At 37.6% G+C, this 22,972-nt stretch overlaps 1 pseudogene; it reads left to right on the plus strand.

Moving 5' to 3' along the window:
- Window positions 1-3,406: 3,406 nt before the first annotated feature.
- Window positions 3,407-22,398, plus strand: LOC132351743 (CDK5 and ABL1 enzyme substrate 2-like; annotated as a pseudogene).
- The last annotated feature ends 574 nt before the right edge of the window (window positions 22,399-22,972 follow it).

Genomic DNA, 22,972 nt, shown 5'->3' on the forward strand with positions numbered 1-22,972 from the left:
ATCATCCAAATGCTCTTTCACCCACTTGTTCGGTGGTAGGTGCTGGTTTTTGGCTGGCTCAGTCCCCAAGAGCTATCATCCAAGAAGAGAAGCCTTGTGGATGCATAGCCTCTTGTTGACCTAGCCTTGAAGTCATATGACATCACACCCACTGTACTTTATTGGTCAGAGCGGGCACAAGCCTCACTTAGACTCAAGAGGATAAGAAACATAAATGACAACTCTTGGTGGAGAAGTGCTAAAGTCACTTTGGAAAAAACCAAAAGGGATGGGGGAGATGTTGTTGTGGTCACTTAGGAAAACACAATCTGCCACGTAAGTGATATGAAAAATAGATTTGACATATACTATTTTTTGCTGAGCCTTTTAAAATCTCAGTTTGGAAAAGGTTTTATATCCAGGAATGGCAAAGCAATTCCTATTGCCCCAACCTTCCTACAGATAACAGTTATAAAAGTTAAATAGTTAAAAGTAAAAAAAACAACCATTTCAAGAAGGGAATGACACTGATTGGCCCTTTACCTGAGCGCAGACTCCTGTTATCACCATGCAGGATGACTGACACTCTGATAGAAATATGTGGTCTTACTGGCTTGGAAAACCAGAGGGTAGGATTTGTATTGACCACAACAGATAGAGTGGGGATTTCAACCCCAAAAGGAGGAGAGCTGGAGACCTAAAGACCTACATTCTGCATATGAACCCTTTTCTGATCTCTGGCTCATCTCTGAACTATGCATGTGGCTGCCAAGCAACCCAGCTAAGGCTAAAAACTTAAACAAAGATTGCAGCTTCCACCCTTTAAAGGAAAGACAAATTTGAGTGTTTTAGTCCAATTAAGCTATCTGCTAAAACAGATAAACCAACCAACAAACCATTATTATTATTTTTATTTTAATTTTATTTTATTCTATTTTTTTCTGAGAAAAGTAACAGAATCCAGAAAGTCCATAGGTCTGGGTTTCATACCTTTTGAAATGAACACACATACCTCTGAAGTTCGGTCGATCTTCTTAGGGCCAAGTCTCAGTATGCTTCAGGAATCAGGTATGGAGAATGACTCAAGAGGAAATAGAATTGCAAAATTTGCAGATATATATTATCCATAACCTGGGGAATGTATGTGGAAGTGGATTCTAAGGGACTTAGACCAAGGAGCATAGAAATAACACTAGAAAAGCTGGGCCAAATGCATTGATATGGGTGCAGTTATTGAACATTCTGGATTTAATGTGCTAGCTCATGGAGTTGGTGGTGACTCTAACAAGTTATTTGGTTGGTTAACCAAACCTTGAAGTCAATAGTGGCCTATTTTAATGAGACTGAGATCCAGTGCTTGTGTGGCATGATGTGGAAGAAGGAATTAAAGGCCCAGAATTCAATCCCTTCACTGGGGAAGATATTGATGCATACATTGAGGGGACCACCTGCATCCTTGAAAAGGTCTGGGGTTGCTCTCCTTTGTAGCCAGGTATGACTGTGGCTAACACCACTCTTTATATGAGTTCCCTGATTTTAACAGAGATAATTGGATGCCAGAGTATCAGCCAAGTGGCCCACTGACAAGGACAAAGTAGGCACATTTACTAGAAAGGCCAGTAGGGACATAAGAGTAATCAGAACACTTTGGTCCATAGGGACCACTGACTGTAGCTAATTGATCACAGTGTCCCTAGGAATAAAATAGATGGGAAGTCTGCAAGAACACTGCTTGAATTATAACAGAAAATCCTCTGGGATTGGTGATTCAATGTTTGAGGAGAGTCGTGGGCTTTCACTAGGTTTCCAGACCTAAGCAGGTTCATAGTCCCAGAGTATCTTGGGTTTATTGAAGGAAAAGGGAAAGTCAGGTATCCTTGAAGGAAAGGTCAAGTTCACCTGAGGAAGAACCCTGCAGTATTGCCATAAGTATATACTGTGAATCTCTCTTCAAGCCCGCATAAACTTAGCAAAGTGAAAGTGCACTAGGGAAAAATACCCAGACCTTTGGGAATTATTAAATACTGCTTCTGGATTGTTGCTACTTCCGATGACCCAAAATGCCATGGTGGCTGTGGTCAGGTGATATACATGGATGTGCCTCACAACCCAGATGTGACTCACAGAGTACCCAGTTAGTTCATAGGCACACTGTGTTGTTTCATTAGTTTCTCAATGTATAATTGGATTAGAAATACTTGGCACCTGGAAGAATCCCCACACTTGCCTTGGGACCATGGGGTAAGAGCCATTATGGTGGGAGGGGCAAATGGAAACTTCTGAATTTTTCTGCTCCTTACCAAGATAGTAAACCAGTAGCAATGCCACATCTCTAGGGGGATTTTCAGATATTAGTGACACTATCAAAGACTTAAAAAATGAGAGATGGTGATATGTATCATATCATATCATTCCTTAACTTGCTTGGCCTTTGCAGAGGTTGAATGGATTTTGGAGAATGGCTGTGGATCCTTGTAAACTTTATCAGGTGGAGATCTGCAGTATGTAGTATTTTTACTGAAGAAAATTAGCATATCTCCTGGCACTTGATATGCAGTTATGACCTGGTCAAGACTTTTTTCTCTGTATCGTAAGGACCACCAGAAGCTGTTTGCTTTTACCTGGCAGAGACAACAATATACCATCACCAAGTTGCCTGCCTGTGTCAACCCTCCTGCTCTCTCTGCCACAGTAGGGTCTCCAGAGGCCATGATTGCACTGATATTTGACAAAATGTTATAATGATCCACTACATGGAGGACATTATGCTGACTGAATATAATATGCACAGAGTAGTGGGTATTTTTCATGCCTGAGTAAGGCCTACGTGAACCAGAGGGTGGGAGATAAGCCCCACAAAATTTCAGAAGACTGCCATCTTAGTGAATTTTTTAGAAACCCAATGGGCAGGAGTGTGTTGCAACATCTCCTCTAAGGTGGAAGAAATGTTGCTGTACCTTGCACTACCTGTAAAGAAAAAAGAAAAGGCATATTTGGTAAGCCTCTTTCTTTTTCAATTTAAGTTTCAGATTTACAGAAAACACGAGCAGATAGAACAGAGAATTCCCCAATACTCCCTGCCCCTCCATCCCCACATCTTGTTCTCCTTGTTATTAATGACTTGCATTAGTGTGGTACAGTTGCTACAGTTAATGAACCAATCTCGACACATTATTATTAACTAACATCCACCATTTATTCAAATATCCTTAGTATTAACCTAATGTCCTTTTTCTGTTTCAGGATCAGTATAACACATTACATTTCATTGTTATATCTCCTTAGGCTTCTCTTGATTGTGATAGTTTCTCATATTTTCTTTGTTTCCAATGACTTTGACAATTTTGTCGAGTACTGTTTAGATATTTTGCATTATATCTCTCAACTGGGATTTGTCCGATAATTTTCTCATATTTAGACTGGGGTTATGGATTTTGGAGAGGAAAACCGCAGAGGTAAAATGTCATTTTCATCACATCATATCAAGGATCTACACTATCAACATGACTTATTGCTGTTGCTGTTGACCTTGATCACCTGGCTGAGTTATTGTTGTCAGATTTCTCCACTGTAAAGTTCCTCCTTGTTCCTCCTATTGTTTTCCTGTTTGTACTCCTCGAAATGAAGTTGCCATGCACAGCATCCTCCTTGAGGATGAAATAAATAATAAATAAATTATTGGAATACATAAATCTACATAAATTATTTGGAATCTACATAAATTATTTACATAAATTATTTAAATCTACATAAATTATTTGGAATCCTTCTACAGAGGAAATTTGTTTATTCTCCCCTACTAATTCTTTTTTTTTGGCTGTGTTGGGCCTTCGTTGCTGTGCGCAGGTTTTCTCTAGTTGCGGTGGCTTCTCTTGTTGCGGAGCACAGGCTCTAGGTGCAAGGGCTTCAGTAGTTGTGCCATGTGGGCTCAGTAGTTGTAGCTCGTGGTCTGTAGAGCACAGGCTCAGTAGTTGTGGCACACAGGTTTAGTTGTTCTGCGGCATGTGGGATCTTCCCGGGCTGGGGCTTGAACCCGTGTCCCCTGCATTGGCAGGCAGATTCTTAACCACTGCGCCACCAGGGAAGTCCCTCCCCCACTGATTCTTAAATTGATTAATTAAATAATTTCACTGTGGACTTATAGCTATTTATTCTGTACTGTGGGTTGTAAGCCAATTCTATTTCATTGATCTTAATACTTAGATTTTTCCATTTTTGGCCCCTGGGAGTTCTTTCATTTGGGTCCTTTGTTCCTTTGACATTCCCTCATCATTGTGCTTTGTTTGCTTGTTTGAGTACAGTACTTCCTTACATTCCGGCATTACAAGATGCTCCAGGCTTATTTTGTGTTTAATTTTGCTTAAATCAGTACTTTTGACAATGTGACTGCCTAATACCTATTAATATTTTAGTTAAAACATATAGTAAACACTTAGTATGTGCTAAGTGCTTTGTTGCATGCTGGGTGTAATGTTATCTATTTTTATCTATAAGCAGGTAATGATCATCTTGATTATCACTCACATTTTTAAGCTCCTTTGCTTTTTACAAAGCTCCCCCCCACCATATATTAGCTCATTTTTTAACCTCACACTATTTTTCTATGATAGATATGGTAGGAATTAATTGTGATATCTATTTCACAGGTGAAGAATCTGATCTAGACTTCTAATAGATTTTTTTTAAAGGAGAAATGAAACTCTAGTTTATTTTAGTGAGTGCAGCCTCTTCTGAATGCATGTAGTCATTTGTTCAGATTCCCTCTTAATCAATTTTGCAGAGAGATTTCCTGATTAATGCAACATTGTGAGCACAATGAATTTACGTTTTGTTCTCTTACAGATTTATTCTTCATTCCCCTTCTCATTCTGAGCTGTGAAAATAATAGAAAGATTTAGTTACATAAAACTTTGGCTTATTTCAGTTTACTTCAGAAAATGATGATGTAAATTGGAGAAAACTCTATGGAATATATTATGATTGCTCCCTTTTTAAGCATAACATTTTCTAAGAAGTGAAATAAAATTTCAGTATCACAATAAGTAAAATATTTGATGTAAACTAAGAATGTCAATAAACTTGTGAGTTATGGCACCAAATATGTTTTGACAAACACAATTGTGTAGAGACTTTAAAGATTTTAGTACAGTTCTTGTCTTGTAAAATATGAATGCATCACTTTATGGTGAACTTATGATGTTGCAATGATCTCCTTTCAAATGTCTTACTTTGGAAGGAGCTTGACTTAATTTTTTTGTCTCTTTTTTTTTTTTGGATATAGATCCTATAACTTCATGCATAGCTCATATGTTTTCTTATAGGACTCTGTTTGATGGACTTTGAAATTACAGATCCTGATCTTCCTTTTACTCAGAAGCAAACCCTTTCTTTACTCTGCACTGCACTCTAGTGTTTGCTTGTTGGCGTCCAGGGAGAGTGCTGAGGTGTGAGTTTTACTACATAGCTGAACTCTATAGGCTCTAGCTGAGCTGTCCCACGGAGCTATAGATAAAAGATGACCACATTTAGACACTTTAATTGAACTGCCTTTGGCTTTCTCCAGGTTTTATGAGAAAAGGGCCTTACAATACTCAGAAGTAAAAACTATGCTGTCACCATGTTCAGAATGCTGAAACTGAGTTTTATCTCAAGTGGAAATATTTTGAACTACATTTAAGGTTGGTTTGTTTGTCACTTCAGATAGTCTTCCGGAACCACTATCTTTTGGAGACTCCATTCATTTTTCCTGCTAGTTTTTGACCTGATTTAAGGGGAATGGCAATATACGGAAATCTACCCTTATCTTTGGAGCATCATGGATATGTGCTAGGTGGTTCTTCATAGGGACACACTTTTTGGAATAAAGCTGAAACCTTATGCTAGAAACAATTTTCTACTGAAGAATCTGTGACATGTTTGTAGGAACAAACCTGGACAAACCAAAAATGTGATAGGTAAAAAGCAGAGTCGGATTTGCAGGCCAGGTTTATCAACACAATGAACTGGGTGATTTCTTCACATATGACAAACTCATTTACTGTTTGTCCAGGAAACAATCTGACATTTTGCCAGGGATCTCACGTGCATTTTAAAAGACTTAAGTAATATATGGCCAGGGCATTCAGTGTCAGTAGTTGCAGAAGATTAATCAGTTTTGGAGGTAGCATCTAATCTATTCAAGGGATTTAATTCATCAAACTTTATTGATCTCCAACTATGTGCCATACGCCTTCCATGAGGTAAATGATATGAATAATCTGTTTTCAAAGGACCCAGAGTCTTTTCATAAAAAAATATTTAAATAATAATTCAAGAGAGATTATTAGTATAATAGTAATCAAAGTAAATCTATCAGAACAGTGACTATTTCCAACTAGGAATCAAAATGGCTTCACGAAGGAGAGAAAGTGTTATTTATAAAGTTCCAACTTTACATAGTCCACATAACAATGGTATGATGCTGGTATGATCTCCATTTTACATGAAAGAAAATGAACCTAGAAAAGTTAAGTACTTGCCTTGTATCATAAAATTATGACAGATATTTAAAAGGGAGTTGAGGCTAAATAACGAGTACAAACAGGTGCATTGTACTTTTCTCTCTGCCATGTGTGTTTAAAATTATACATAATTATACATATACACTGTTGGTAAGAATAATTCCAAAACCTCTTTCTCTTTTCAACTAACCATTATCAGGGTCCAAAAATAGAGATGGCAAACCAACCTATAAAACTGTTATTATTATATCCCTTTTACATATGAGAAAATGGGGGCTTAAAACGTGTTAAGTGACTTGCTTGGTATTAAGCAAACAAATGGTGGATCCAGAATTTGTATGTGGGTCTTTTTTAACCTTTTTATTATGGATATATATATTTTTTGCTTTTCTTTTTTAAAAGGTTGTGTTATAAACACTTAACATGAGATCTACCCTCTTGACAAATTTTTAAGTGCATAATACAGTATTGTTAACTGTGGGCACAATGTTGTACAACAGGTCTCTAGAACTTTTGTATCTTGCTTAACTGAAATTTTATGCCTGTTGATGATCAATTCCCCACTGCCCCCTCTCTGCAGTCCCTGGTCACCACCATTCCACTTTGATTCCAGGAATTTGACAATTTTAGAGACCTTATATGAGGGGGGTCATGCATGTCCTTCTGTGACTAGCTTGTTTCAATTAGCACGATGTCCTCCAGTTTCATCCATATTGTTGCATATAGCAGGATTTCCTTCTCCTTTAAGGTTGAATAATATTCCATGTATGTATATGCCACATTTTCTTTATCCATTTATCCATAGATAGACCTTTAGGTTATTTCCACATTTTGGCTATTATGAATAACGCTGCAATGAACATGGGAGTGCATATATATCTTTGAGATCTTGATTTTAATTATTTTGGTTAAATCCCAGAAATGGGATTGCTGGATCATATGGTAGTTCTATTTTTAAATTTTTTTGAGGAAACTTCATACTATTTTCCAAAGCAGCTGCATCATTTTACATTCCCACCAGTAGTGTATTGTGGGTAATTTTAAGCACTCATTGTAGAGAGAAAAGTTCAGTGCATCTGCATGTACCCATTATTCAGCCCCAACACTCGTTAGCTCACAGCCACACTTGCATTTAATCAAACTTCCTTTACGTCTCTGCCTACCGAATTGTTTTGAAGAAAATCCCATGCATAATATTTCACGCATAAATATTTGAGTATGTGTCTCTGAAAGAAAAAAACTCTTGTTAATGAACCCAGTCATAGTGCCATTTTCATACATAAGAAAACCTAGTCATGTCTTACATCATCAAGTATCTAGTCAGTATTTTCTCATACATGTTTTATTTTATTTTTGTTTGTTTATAGATATTATGTTGCTGGTTTGTTCGAATTGGGATTCCAACAGGGTGCACCACTGCATTCTGTTGGTACGTCTCATGGATTTTTTAATTTCATAGGCTACCTTAACTTATATTTAAAAATTTTTGAAATTGATCTGTTGAAAAAATTGAGTAATTTGTCTTGTGAACTTTCCTGCTTTCTGGATATCGCTGATTGTACTCTCATTTTTTTAAGCAAACCTGTTCCTCTATTCCCTGTGTATTTCCTGTACTGGTGGTTAGATCAAGAGGCTGGATCCATATTTAGGTTACATTTTTGGCAAGACTACTTCATAAATGGTGTTCTAAACTTCCATCAAGAGAGGCATAATGTCCAGTTGTCTACTGCTGTGATGTTAGGTGCCACTGAGGATCATTTCCCAGATGCAGAGTTTACTTTGGGGTTTGCAAAATGGTAATATTCCAATTATGTAATTACATCTTTATATGTTAGTTGGAATACTTCCATAGACAGAATTTTTTCTCATCAACTTTTGAATACCCTGAGGTACAGTTTTTACTTTAAAAACAAGTAATCTGCATGATTCTTTCCCTTTATTTATCAGTTTTTAGAACAAGGAGTTGGTTTCCTAGCATCCTCCAAAGGTGATCTTTTTTTAAAACATGATCATTGGAATTCCTGGATTTTAAACATATTTTATTGATTCTAACCCACTGATGTTTTTACTCTTCTTGGTGCTGAGGATGACTCATCTTTGTGCAGTGGGAGCCACTTCAAGACATTCATGAGTCCTTTTGACACTATTCCAATAATTTTTGACAACTTCCTTACTTTCTGGAATGACAAAATACTAAGATTCATCTTGTAAATTTCCTGCCCCTGACTTTTATATCTGTCTCCTTTACATGTTACCTCTCATCACATATAAGTAATAATTTTATTTAAATATAGCTTAATCTCCCATTGTATGTGCATGTATACACACACACATATACACGCACAGACCCCTTTTTCAGATAAATGGTAATACAATATATAGTATACATATTGCTTATGCTACTTGCTGTTTTCATTTAACAATATATCCTAGAGATCACATATTAGAAAGCACTCTTTTTTTTTTAACCAGCTGTATGGTGCTCCATAGTAAGTATCTCAAAGTTAATTCAATTCACCCTGTATTAATGGACATTTAGGTTGTTTCTGGTTTTTACCTTTTTAAATCGTGCAGTAAATATCCATGTGTATACATATTTTCATGTTTATCTTTTAGATAGATTCCTGGAGAAGGGTAAAACATAAAAACATATGTAAAATCATTAAATAATGCCAAATTGCCCTGCACTGGGTTCGTAACATTTTGCATTCTTTTTAGAAACACGTATGTGTCTGTTTCCTCTTAGTCTTACCAACTAAATATGTGATCACACTCTTGATTTTTTGTCAGTGTGATAAATAAGATATATCTGTGTAATATTAATTTGTATTTCTCTTATTATGAGCTATTCTTTTAACTATGAGACATATAGAGTCCTAAACGTATGAGAAACTGCATTGACTGTATTGCCTTTTCTACTCACGTCTCTAGCCTGTTTTTCTTTCTTTTTTTATTTTAAACATCTTTATTGGAGTATAATTGCTTTACAATGGTGTGTTAGTTTCTGCTTTATAACAAAGTGAATCAGCTATACATATACATATATCCCCATATCTCTTCCCTCTTGCATCTCCCTCCCTCCCACCCTCCCTATCCCACCCCTCTAGGTGGTCACAAAGCACTGAGCTGATCTCCCTGTGCTATGCGGCTGCTTCCCACTAGCTGTCTATTTTATATTTGGTAGTGTATATATGTCCATTCTACTCTCTCACTTTGTCCCAGCTTCCCCTTCCCCTTCCTCGTGTCGTCAAGTCCATTCTCTACATCTGCGTCTTTATTCCTGTCCTGCCCCTAGGTTCTTCAGAAACTTTTTTTTTTAAATTCCATATATACGTGTTAGCGTACGGTATTTATTTTTCTCTTTCTGACTTACTTCACTCTGTATGACAGACTCTAGGTCCAACCACCTCACTACAAATAACTCAATTTCATTTTTTTTTTGTATGGCTGAGTAATATCCCATTGTATATATGCGCCACATCTTCTTTATCCATTCATCTGTTGATGGACACTTAGGTCGCTTCCATATCCTGTCTAGCCTGTTTTTTAAATAGCATTGTTGTTATTTTAATTTTGTTTATGAAGTTGTATTTGCCATGCATTTTTCGTTTTGGCTGTGCCACCATGCAGCATGTGGGATCCTAGTTCCTCTACCAGGGGTCGAACCCATGCCCCCCGCAGTGGAAGTGCGGAGTCCTACCCACTGGACCACCAGGGAAGTCCCTGCCATGCACGTTTAATCTTTATGTAGTCAAATTTATTAATGATTTTCCCTACTGCTTCAATATTTTGAGCGGGAAGAGAATTTTCCTTGCCTCTCGGTTATAAAGAAATTCAGAAATGTTTGTATTTGTGTAATTTCATTTTTTATATTTTAATTTCTAATTCCTTTAGAATTTTCACTGATTTCTGGTGTCAGAAATGAATTCAATTTCTACTGTTTTCATGTACTTATCCAGTTATCCCAGCACCATTTATTAAAGTGCCCATATTTCCCACTTGATTTGTGACTTCACCTTTGTTGAATACTACCAGCAATTGCATATATTTCTGGATTCTCTATTCTTTCTTATTGACCTGCCTGGCTACTCATATGCCAACACCACACTGTGTTGATTATAGAGGCCTTAGGATATGCTTATATATCTAATTGGGCCAGCAATCCCCTTGCCTCACTGTTGCTCTTCTTTTTCAAGTGAATGTAGGTCTTTGAACACCAAATTCAATTCAATGTCTTTTCACTAGATTCTACTTCCTTCAGTAAGATGTCACAAAAACAGAATGTTTAGACTCTTTTAAATAGGAAAATAGGAAAGCAAACCTGTGAAAGAATTTGATGGTGAAAATGGGTCAAGAATAATTTTGTTTTTGGTGTTTGTTTTAATTAAAAGACTAAGAAGAACCAAGCCTACTGAGTCCATTTAGCTTTTTTTGTCTTCTATAGATCCCCTTAGAGAAGTGATGTATTATCCTGATTTAGCAATCAAAATTTCCATTGTGTGGATCCCTTGATTAGGTCTGATTGTATTTGAAAACACTAGAAGAATTAAGATTTATTAGTGATAACACCCTTCTAACACCTGGCAGTAAAGCCCTGGATATCTGTGTAAGATCCAAAGCATGGGGACGTGGTTGCTATGTTGGAATATATTGGCGAGTGTGTGTATGTGTGTGTGTGTGTGTGTGTGTACGCATTTTCCACCACTATTCACTAGAATACAGTGAGGTTTAACGTTCATGTTGTCAGTCTCAAAAATTCAAAGATATTTCTTAACATGATAATCTGAGGGGAGAAAACAATAATTATAATGTGTGGAGATCCTAAAGTCTGACAGTTGTAGCTGCAAATAATTTTACTAAGGAACTATTTGAGCAAAATGTTGGGTTTTCCGGTAGAGCATTATTGTCATAAGTGATGCTGTTTTTAAAAGCTTGATTGTGGGCGGCGGGTGGCCGTCGGGCTCAGTCGGAGGATGGCCGCGGCCACGGCGGGTGGATCCCCGGGCCAGTCCCCTGGCCCCACTGTCTGGGCTGTGCCGCAGGTGCTGCGGATGTGAGGGGACTTGCAGCGCCGTCAGGCCATGCTCTTCTTCCTCAACAACATCTCCCTGGATGGGCAGCCCTCGAGTTTCTGGAAGACATGGTGGGATGTGCTTCCCTTCAAAGAGCCAAACATACACCTGGATCCCCAAGACACAAAAGCCCGAAGAAGACTCACTTCATCAATAATATGAAGCAGTACGACACCAGGAACAGCAGGATCGTGCTCATCTGTGCCAAGCGGTCCCTGTGTGCGGCCTTCTCTGTCTTGCCCTGTGGAGAAGGCCTGCGTGTCAGTGACCTGAATGTGGACAGCCAGAGGCAGAGGCATCTGTCCAGTGACGTTTCCATGTGTTCTGAGATGATCTTCTAGTTGGAAAGCATTGAGCTGGGGGCGGATGGAAAGGTTGTGTCTTACCAAGATCCTGTACCCCACCAACATCCTGGTCATGCTCAAGCCAGCCCACTGGCTCAGCCCCGGCCCAGAGTCCCCCATGCTCTGCTGGGGTCCAGATGCAAACCTGTCCTGCCCAGGGCGGTGCCAGCTGGCTTGGAACTAGGGACCAATGCAGGGGATGCCCTGGAGTACAATCCCAACCTCCTGGCTGACCCTCAGTGACCTTGCAGCAAGCACAAGCATGTCCTCATCTTCGCATCCTACATGACCACAGTGATAGAGTATGTGAAGCCCTCCCACCTCAAGAAGGACATGAAGGAGACCTTCTGGGAGAAGTTCCCGCACATCAAGCTGATGCTGAGCAAAATTAGGAGTTTATAATGAGAGATGTGGAACTTGTCCCAGAGTGTGTTTTGGAGCCTGTGACAGTGTCCATGGCCTACTTGTACTTTGAGAAGCTGGTCCTGCAGGACAAACACAACAAGCAGAACTGCAAGCTGCTGAAGAAACAGCAGATGGAGGAGCAAGGTAAAAACCCAACAGACCAAACAAATGAAGAGGAAATAGACAGTCTACCTGAAAAAGAATGATAGAAAAGATGATCCAAAATAATCTTGGAAATAGAATGGAGAAAATACAAGAAACATTTAAAAAGGACCTAGAAGAACTAAAGAGCAAGCAAACAATGATGAACAACACAATAAATGAAATTAAAAATTCTCTAGAAGGAATCAATAGCAGAATAACTGAGGCAGAAGAACGGATAAGTGACTTGGAAGATAAATAGTGGAAACAACTACCTCAGAGTACAATAAAGAAAAAAGAATGAAAAGAATCGAGGACAGTCTCAGAGACCTCTGGGGCAACATTAAATGCACCAACATTCGAATTATAGGGGTCCCAGAAGAAGAAGAGAAAAAGAAAAGGACGGAGAAAATATTTGAAGAGATTATAGTTGAAAACTTCCATAAAATGGGAAAGGAAATAGTTAATTAAGTCCAGGAAGCACAGAGAGTCCCATACAGGATAAATCCAAGGAGAAACACGCCAAGACACATATTAATCAAACTATCAAAAATTAAATGCAAAGAAAACATATTAAAAGCCACAAGGGAAAAACAACAAATGACATACAAGGGAATCCCCATAAGGTTAACAGCTGATCTTTCAGCAGAAACTCTGCAAGCCAGAAAGGAGTGGCAGGACATATTTAAAGTGATGAAAGGGAAAAACCTACAACCAAGATTACTCTACCCAGCAAGGACCTCATTCAGATTATTTGATGGAGAAATTAAAACCTTTACAGACAAGCAAAAGCTAAGAGAATTCAGCACCACAAAACCAGCTTTACAACAAATGCTAAAGGAACTTCTCTAAGTAGGAAACACAAGAGAAGGAAAAGACCTACAATAACAAACCCAAAACAATTAAGAAAATGGTTATAGGAACATACATATCGATAACTACCTTAAATGTAAATGGATCAAATGCTCCAACCAAAAGACATAGACTGGCTGAATGGATACAAAAGCAGGACCTGTATATATGCTGTCTAAAAGAGACCCACTTCAGACCTAGGGACACATACAGACTGAAAGTGATGGGATAGAAAAAGAGATTCCATGCAAATGGAAATCAAAAGAAAGCTGTAGTAGCAATTCTCATATCAGACAAAATAGACTTTAAAATAGACTATTATAAGAGACAGAGAAGGACACTACATAATGATCAAGGGATCAATCCAAGAAGAAGTTATAACAATTGTAAATATTTATGCACCCAACATAGGAGCACCTCAACTCATAATGCAAATGCTAACAGCCATAAAAGGGGAAATTGACAGTAACACAATCATAGTAGAGGACTTTAACACCCCACTTTCACCAATGGATAGATCATCCAAAATGAAAACAAATAAGGAAACACAAGCCTTAAATGCTACATTAAATAAGATGGACTTAATTGTTATTTATAGAACATTTCATCCAAAAACAACAGACTAAACTTTCTTCTCAAGTGCTCATGGAACATTCTCCAGGTTAGATCATATCTTGGGTCACAAATCAAGCCTTGGTAAATTTAAGAAAATTGAAATCGTATCAAGTATCTTTTCCGACTACATTGTTATGAGACTAGATATCAATTGGAGGAAAAAAACCTGTAAAAAATACAAACACATGGAGGCGAAACAATACACTACTTAATAACCAAGAGATCACTGAAGAAATCAAAGAGGAAATCAAAAATTACCTAGAAAAAAATGACAATGAAAACACGACGATCCAAAACCTATGGGATGCAGCAAAAGCAGTTCTAAGAGGGAAGGTTATAGCAATACAATCCTATCGCAAGAAACAAGAAACATCTCAAATAAACAACCTAACCTTACATTTAAAACAATTAGAGAAAGAAGAACAAAAAACCCCAAAGTTAGCAGAAGGAAAGAAATCATAAAGATCACATCAGAAATAAATGAAAAAGAAATGAAGGAAACAAAAGCAAAGATCAATAAAACTAAAAGCTGGTTCTTTGAGAAGATAAATAAAATTGATAAACCACTAGCCAGACTCATTAAGAAAAAAAGGGAGAAGACTCAAATCAAGAGAATTAGAAATGAAAAAGGAGAAGTAACAGCTGACACTGCAGAAGTACAAAGGATCATGAGAGATTACTACAAGCAAGTATATGCCAATAAAAGAACAACCTGGAAGAAATGGACAAATTCTTAGAAAAGCACAACCTTTCAAGACTGAACAAGGAATAAATAGAATATAAACAGACCAATCACAAGCACTGAAATTGAAACTGTGATTAAAAATCTTCCAACATAAAAAGCCTAGGACCAGAAGGGTCACAAGCGAATGCTATCAAATATTTAGAGAAGAACTAACACCTATCCTTCTCAAACTCTTCCAAAATATAGCACAGGGAGGAACACTCCAAAACTCATTCTATGAGGCCACCATCACCCTGATACCAAAACCAGACAAAGATGTCACAAAAAAAGAAAACTATAGGCCAATATCACTGATGAACAAAGATGCAAAAATCCTCAACAAGATACTAGCAAACAGAATCCAACAGCATATTAAAAGGATCATACACCATGATCAGTGGAGTTTATCCCAGGAATGAAAGGACTCTTCAATATACACAAATAAATCAATGTGATACACCATATTAACAAACTGAAGGATAAAAACCATGTGATCATCTCAATAGATGCAGAAAAAGCTTTTGACAAAATTCAACACCTATTTATGATAAAAACTCTCCAGAAAGTAGGCATAGAGGGAAATTACCTCAACATAATAAAGGCCATATATGACAAACCCACAGCCAACATTGTTCTCAACGGTGAAAGACTGAAACCATTTCCACTAAGATCAGGTACAAGACAAGGTTGTCCACTCTCACCATTGTTATTCAATGTAGTTTTGGAAGTTTTAACACAACAATCAGAGAAGAAAAAGAAATAAAAGGAATCCAAATTGGAAAAGTAGAAGTAAAGCTGTCACTGTTTGCAGATGACATGATACTATACATAGAGAATCCTAAAGATACTACCAGAAAACTACTAGAGCTAATCAATGAATTTGGTAAAGTAGCAGGATACAAAATTAATGCACAGAAATCTCTTGCATTCCTATACACTAATGATAAGAAATCTGGAAGAGAAATTAAGAAACCACTCCCATTTACCACTGCAAACAAAAGAATAAAATAGCTAGGAATAAACCTACTTAAGGAGACAAAAGACGTGTATGAAGAAAACTACAAGACACTGATGAAAGTAATTAAAGATGATACAAACAGGTGGAGAGATATACCATGTTCTTGGTTTGGAAGAATCAACATTGTGAAAATGACTATACTACCCAAAGCAATCTACAGATTCAATGCAATCCCTATCAAACTACCACTGGTATTTTTCACAGAACTAGAACAAAAATTTCACAATTTTTATGGAAACACAAAAGTCCCTGAATAGCCAAAGCAATCTTGAGAAAAAAAAACGGAGCTGGAGGAATCAGGCTCCCAGACTTCAGACTATAGTACAACGCCACAGTAATCAAGACAGTATGGTACTGGCCCAAACAACAGAAATATAGATCAATGGAACAGGATAGAAAGCCCAGAGATAAACCCACGCACATATGGTCACCTTATCTTTGATAAAGGAGGCAAGAATATACAATCAAGAAAAGACAACCTCTTCGATAAGTAGTGTTGGGAAAACTGGACACCTACATGTAAAAGAGTGAAATTAGAACACTCCCTAAAACCATACACAAAAATAAACTCAAAATGGATTAAAGACCTAAATGTAAGACCAGACACTATAAAACTCTTAGAGGAAAACATAGGCAGAACATTCTGTGACATAAATCACAGCAAGATCCTTTTTGACCCACCTCCTAGAGAAATGGAAATAAAAACAAAAATAAACAAATGGGACCTAAAGAAACTTAAATGCTTTTGCACAACAAAGGAAACCAAAAACAAGACGAAAATACACCCTTCAGAATGGGAGAATATATTTGCAAATGAAGCAACTGACAAAGGATTAATCTCCACAATATACAAGCAGCTCATGCAGCTCAATATCAAGAAAACAAAGAACCCAATCCAAAAATGGGCAGAAGACCTAAATAGACATTTCTCCAAGGAAGATATACAGATTGCCAACAAACACATGAAAGGATGCTCAACATCACTAATCATTAGAGAAATGCAAATCAAAACTACAGTGAGGTATCACCTCACACCAGTCAGAAGGGGCATCATCAAAAAATCTACAAACAATAAATGCTGGAGAGGGTGAAGAGAAAAGGGAACCCTCTTGCACTGTTGGTGGGAATGTAAATTGATACAGCCACTATGGAGAACAGTATGAAGGTACCTAAAAAAACTAAAAATAGAACTACCATCTGATCCAGCAATCCCACTACTGGGCATATACCCTGAGAAAACCATAATTCAAAAAGAGTCATGTGCCACAATGTTCATTGCAGCACTATTTACAATAACCAGGGCATGGAAGCAACCTAAGTGTCTATCGACAGATGAATGGATAACGAAGTTGCAACACATATATACAATGGAATATTACTCAGCCATAAAAAGAAATGAAATTGCATTATTTGTAGTGATGTGGCTGGACCTAGAGACTGTGATACAGAGTGAAGTAAGTCAGAAAGAGAAACACAAATACCACGTGCTAACACATATATATGGAATCTAAAAAAAAAAAAAAAAAAGGTTCTGAAGAACCTAGGGACAGGACAGGAATAAAGACGCAGATGTAGAGAATGAATGGGCTTGAGGACACGAGGAGGGGGAAGGGTAAGCTGGGACGAAGTGAAAGAGTGGTATGGACATATATACACTACCAAATGTAAAATAGATTGCTAGTGGGAATCAGCCACATAGCACAGGGAGATCAGCTCAGTGCTTTGTGACCACCTAGAGGGGTGGGATAGGGAGGGTGGGAGGGAGATGCAAGAGGGAGGAGATATGGGGATATATGTATATGTATAGCTGATTCAATTTGTTGTAAAGCAGAAACTAACACACCATTGTAAAGCAATTATACTCCAATAAAGCTGTTAAAAAAAAAAAAGCTTGATTGTACTTGAGTACGGTATCTGTCAGATATAATTATTTTTGTGATGAGTGGGAGGAAGCATCCTTGCAGGTTAAAAAAAACAATGAGTAAAACTCTTGATGAGAAAAAAAGTAACACATCTCCTGTTATTTTGGAATGGAATGTTGAAGCACAGAAGTGGTCTCATAATTTTGGCATTTCACCACACTTTTATGATACTAAAAACTGATTATTAGGTACACTTATCACATGCCAAGCACTGCATAGGTCATTATGGATATATGTCAAAGTAAGTTAGGGAGAGACAGGTATTGAACAAGACTATAACGAGGTGATGTTGTGGAAATGCGGTATAGGCAGACACTAACTGTGCTTGGTGATATGGGGAAGACACCAAAGTAGATACGAATGTCCAACTTGAAACTTCGGAAGCATTTACTTTTGAAATTTCTTACATTTAAGGGGTCTCACTAACTTTAATCATCTGACGCTGTTCTAGCATGACTTTTACTTTTTTAAATTGTGAAATTATTTCCTCTTTTCTCAAAATGATGATCAGGTCTCTTTTTAAACCAATTATTGTAACACCAACAGGTCAGATGTTTTTTTTCAAAAAGGAATTCATCTACCCCTACCCGATCTGCTCTCTTCCCTCTATTTCCTGTTTCAGTTAATAGAGTCACCATTTATGATGTAGTCTAAACAGACACCTCAAATTGAACCCATAGCTAATACTCCTCCAACTCCTATATTCAAAAGTCTTGAAGTCTTGATAATTCTCTGTGAAATATTTGTTGAGTATGTCCCCTGCTTTCAACTCCAATAACACTGCTCTGGTTTAGATTCTTTTATTTCTTCTGTATTCTTGCAATCCATTGAACTGGTCACCCTAATATTGTTGTTGCCAGAAATACCCGTCAAAATTGAGTTAGTATAAAATCATTCCACAGCATGAACCCTTTTACACAAGTTCCAGTAATGTCCTTCCAAACCTGGCCAATCTCCAGCCACTTAAAGATACCTCATGATGGCGTCCTCCCATCTCATCACCATTCTAATCTTAGCGCTATGTTCTCCTTACCTCGAATGACTTTGCTGTTCACTAAATATACTGTGTATCTTCAGGTCATGATGACTTTTAAACATTCTCTTCTATGCTTGAAATGCCACTTCCTTGTAATTCTGCCTCTAAATTTTCTCCTCTTATTTGAGGTCATACTGAAAGATGTTCCTGATTATTCCTGACCTCCCTTCCATCCTGCCTTTCATCCCCACAAATAAGTTAGACTATAAATCTTCGTGTACTTTGCACATACACATAGCACATTTATTACACTGGATTATGATTTATGTTTTATAGATGTAACTCCTTGGGAAGACTGACGTCTTTGAAGAGAAGGGCACGTATATGTATTTAAATATATATATATATATATATATATATATATATATATATATATATATATATATATATATATATAATTTTTTCCTTGCACTTTGCACTTAGCCCAGTGTTTAGTGCATAGTAAGGACTCAATAAAAATTGTAAAATGAACATTAACCCAGTTGGCTACAGGGAAACATATTGATCTGAAGGGGTACATTACTCATGGTCCCAAAGGGAAACAGAGATGCACTTAGATGAAATTCTGATGAGTAGTTAGAGAAGGGACTATTTACAAAGTATGGATAAGCACACCAATGAAGGATGTTCAGGCTCTAGCTACCAGCAAAAGAAGCTAATGCCACTCCTAGGCCTGAAGGGATGAGGGGAGAAAATAGATTTGTTAACAGAGTCCAGTGAAAACTGGAGGTGTGAAGGGACTTCCAGGGTAGCTGCAGAGACATCTGACCACTGCCAGAATTATGGCCCCAAAGCAGGTGGTAGTGAGAGAGACATTCCTGACCTGTCTTCTCTCATGCTCAGATTTCCTGGTGGTGCCTCCCATTGGCTAAGTCCAACCAGAAGCCAGAGAACAGGAGAGCACAGATGATAGTCTGTGTGGGACAGTCTGTCATGACACAAAACTGAACTTGGAAGGGCAGAGAACAGGATGGGCAGTACAATCAGAGAACAAACAGAATAAGAAACGTGCTCAAACCTTAATATTAAGTGATGCATGCCAACCGGTCTCTGGAGCAAGGTGCTTATGATACAGCCTCCAGTAACTAAGTTGCTTGGGAACACATACCTTAATTAAAATCTCTGAATATTTTCCTTATCCACACCCTGTAACAGCAACAGCAAAAATGACAATAGTGACCATAACAGTTACCACTTACTACGTGCCAGATGCTGTGCTAAACACTTCACTCATTTTGTCATTTATGCCTCATAACAGTCCCCGTTTTGCGAATGCGAAATAGTCACAGAAGTCAAGTAATTGGCCAGAGGCGCAACTAGTTAGTAGAGGAGCAGAAGTTTGAAACCAGGTTAATCTGACTCCAAAGCCTTTTAATTCCTAAACTGTATCAGTGCAGGGAGACTCGATATTCTGTTCAATAGGAAGCCATAGTATCTTCCAGTAGAATTGTGCAAGGTGAAATTCTCCCCTGAGGCACCTGGCAGGAAATTGTGACTAGTGTCTGTGCAAAGGAGACCTAGGCAGGAGGCTGCTATTTTTACGTAAGTGCAAAGATAGGTTATTTTACTTTCAATGAGAAAAAGAAAGATAAAAATGCTAATCAAATCTACTGAGCATCAGTTACCTGGGAGGGTTTTAATTAGAAAATCTCAGTGAAAGTGCCTGATGAAACCGTAGTACTATAATTGAATATAGAGACATGTTGGTAATTAAATGATAATGTAGAATAAATCCTTCACTTAATAGGTTTAATTCTGTTTTTACATTGTGCATTAATGGAGTGTCCCCCTGCCCAATATATTAGTACCTAGCAGAGATAGGATACTTTATTTATCCACTAAAAACTTGATTTGGTACCATAGAAAAGTGCCATTCCTTTCCTTTGCCTTCCTCATGAACTAGAGCTATTTAGGTGTGTTTTGTCGTGTCAGTTAGGGCAATCTAAGCAAAAGAGACAAATGTTCTCTTCTTACTTCTTCAGCTCATGTAGTTTGAATACATGTTTTGTATTCATAGAAGAATACATGTACTCATAGAGGAAACTGGACCTCACAGAGTCAGGACTGGTCCATCCAGGTCTCTGCTTCATCCGGGTCCCTTTGGAGGAGAGAAGTTGAGAGGCTGGAGAAAAGCCTGGCATGCTGGGTAATCTTTGCAGGACTCAGGGTGGCTTTGTGACAACCAAAACACCAAAACGGGAGCCCTAACTCACTGGGCAGGGCTCTATACCACACCCACATCTCTGCCTTGCTTTGGTCCTGAGCAGCCTGGATACCCAAGGTCCCAGGTTAAAATTTTTTTGATAATAAACTTCTGAGTCCTTGGCACTTCTAATTCTTGAAGGAGCTGGAAGAAACTGTTAAACTTACTGCTTAATTATTTCTCCAGGAAGTAAAAGGCATGCATCATCACTTAGGATGACTGCCAGCGAGCCAAACAGATGTTTTGCCAGTTTCCTAATTTTTCAGGGGGACATGTTTAGATTTATGCTATTCGTTTGCAGTCTAGTTGATGCTTTTCCACTTAGATTCTTATCAGTTTGTTATTAGCATGTTCACTTCCATGTTTTATTAAAAAACTGCAGATAGAGTGATAATTCTTAGCTATGTTGGCACCTAAGTTGTTAAAGAAGTTAGAATTATTGATTTAAAAAGCATAATTTTTGGTTTTTTTAAGCAATTTAAAGGAAAAATACTTTTGTATAAAGGATATTATTTTGCTTTTTGTTCTCAGTGTAATGCCCCATAAATTATTTTAGTGTGGAAAGCTCTGACAAACTTTATTACAATTGACACATTTTTCAAGGAGAAGATGAATAATTCAAACATTCTGGAATTGCAAAAGCACCATTTCTTGCTCTCTGACTGTCAAATCATTTTCATTTAATGGCCTTTTATATTCTTTTTTCCATTTTTTTGATATGATAAGGATACCTTGTCTTAAGTCTCCTTAGGTGATATCACTTGAATTTCTAATTGAAACCCTTTCCTTTTACACTTAATTTCTTTGGAAGCAGGAATAAGGCACGCAGATTCATCACCATCACTTATCATCCTTCCTTGATCCTGTTGGTGTGTACAATCCAATCTCTCCACCTTTCTCCCTCTTAGAAAATGTGTGCTTCCTTTAGCATTTTTTTTCCTTAATTATTTTATGGTCTGTTAGAGTTTGAGCCTCAAACAGTTAAGAAGAAAACCATTTCAATGTTTAAATCATTTTTTTTTTTTTTAAGAATCAATTTCATTTATTTATTTATTTTTGGCTGCGTCGGGTCTTTGTTGCTGTGCACGGGCTTTCCCTAGTTGTGGTGAGCAGGGGCTACTCTTTGTTGCGGTGTGCGGGCTTCTCATTGTGGTGGCTTCTCTTGTTGCGGAGCACGGGCTCTAGGCACGTGGGCTCAGTACTTGTGGCTCGTGGGCTCTAGAGTGCAGGCTCAGTAGTTGTGGTGCACGGGCTTAGTTGCTCCGCGGCATGTGAGATCTTCCCAGACCAGGGCTCGAACCCGTGTCCTCTGCATTGGTAGGCGGATTCTCAACCACTGCACCACCAGGGAAGCCCTTAAACCATTTTTATTTAAGCTAAAATTTAGACGAATTATGAAATTTTCAAAATGGGCTCCTGCATCCAATAGACTGTTTCAAACACATTGTTATTTCAGCCACGCTGGTGACCACATTTGGAAGCAGTGAAGGAGAGAGTTATCACTATGACAGAGCAATTAGAAAAACCAACCACACTGTAGGTTACATCCTGCAGGAAGAAGCTCTAAAACATGGAGCATTTCACTAAGGCAATAACCTGCTACATGATGATATCCACAATATCCTAAAGCTGCTTTTAAAGGGAAAATAAACCACTTTTTTCTTAAAGTGAAAATAAATCATTTAAAAGATTTTTCCTCTTTTAGGATAACAGAATTTGGGATATTTGGAAAAAAATCTAGAAGTTTTGTGTCAGTAGTTGAATAACTAATTCCTTCATTCCCTATCAGGGTGTTTTGGTTTTGTAAAGACCGTGAAGATGAAAAAGCTAAATTTCATAGTTTCTTCTCCAAAGGTAGGCAGTTCAGTTTTAAAAGCAGTTTTTAAAATATTGCTAATGCATATATAAAAATAAACTATGCACAGTAAGAAAAAAAGAAAACTGCTGTATCTTTGATGTATAGATACATATAGTATGCATTCCTATTTTTTGAATGAATTAGCTATCTAAAAGACATTGACTAAAATTTACATGCAGTATAAAGTGGCAACCATCCAAAAGATGGTTATTAAAAGCTTAATATTACCAGTACAAAGAAGGCATTAAAGATGTTAATCTCCCAAAGTAGTTGCTATGACATTTCTGAAACTATTACCAGAAC

The sequence above is a fragment of the Balaenoptera ricei genome, chromosome 17 (assembly GCF_028023285.1).
Source record: "Balaenoptera ricei isolate mBalRic1 chromosome 17, mBalRic1.hap2, whole genome shotgun sequence".
Classification (NCBI taxonomy): domain Eukaryota; kingdom Metazoa; phylum Chordata; class Mammalia; order Artiodactyla; family Balaenopteridae; genus Balaenoptera; species Balaenoptera ricei.